Genomic DNA, 522 nt, shown 5'->3' with positions numbered 1-522 from the left:
AGCGAAGTCTAGAGTGCCAGCGAAGACTGGAGAGCAGATGCCATCAGGCCATGCTCTCACAGGATAAGAGCTGTTCCACACCACAAATGAAGCGTGAAGTCTTTGTAAGGTTCCGTAATCGGCATCTCTGAGCCCATCCTACAGCTGCTCATCCTGCCCTCGCACTAGCGCGGTACGAGAACTGGGGCACAGAGCAGCCAACCAGCATCCACGCTGCGAGGGTCGCCTCAGAGCAGGCTCCTCCTAAACATCTACTCAACGCAAGAGCTTGCCGTAAGTGCACCATTATCAACCCGAGTTTACTTCAAGACAGCAGACGTGGCGGACGGGCACCTTTTAGGGCGATGACGGGCACCTTTTAGGGCGATTACTGTCACCCGCAGCCCTGCGCCTTGCGTCTTCGCGCTGCCCAAGGAGCTGCGGCAGGAAGTTGCCACCACACCCAACGAAGCACGGTGAGGGAACCAGCCCGCGGCCTTACCGCCCCTTACCTGCCGCCGCCTCCCGGCGGGCCTCCCTCGG

The sequence above is a fragment of the Pygoscelis adeliae genome, unplaced genomic scaffold (genome assembly GCF_000699105.1).
Source record: "Pygoscelis adeliae isolate BGI_AS28 unplaced genomic scaffold, ASM69910v1 Scaffold10, whole genome shotgun sequence".
Classification (NCBI taxonomy): domain Eukaryota; kingdom Metazoa; phylum Chordata; class Aves; order Sphenisciformes; family Spheniscidae; genus Pygoscelis; species Pygoscelis adeliae.
This window is presented reverse-complemented; position numbering follows the sequence as displayed.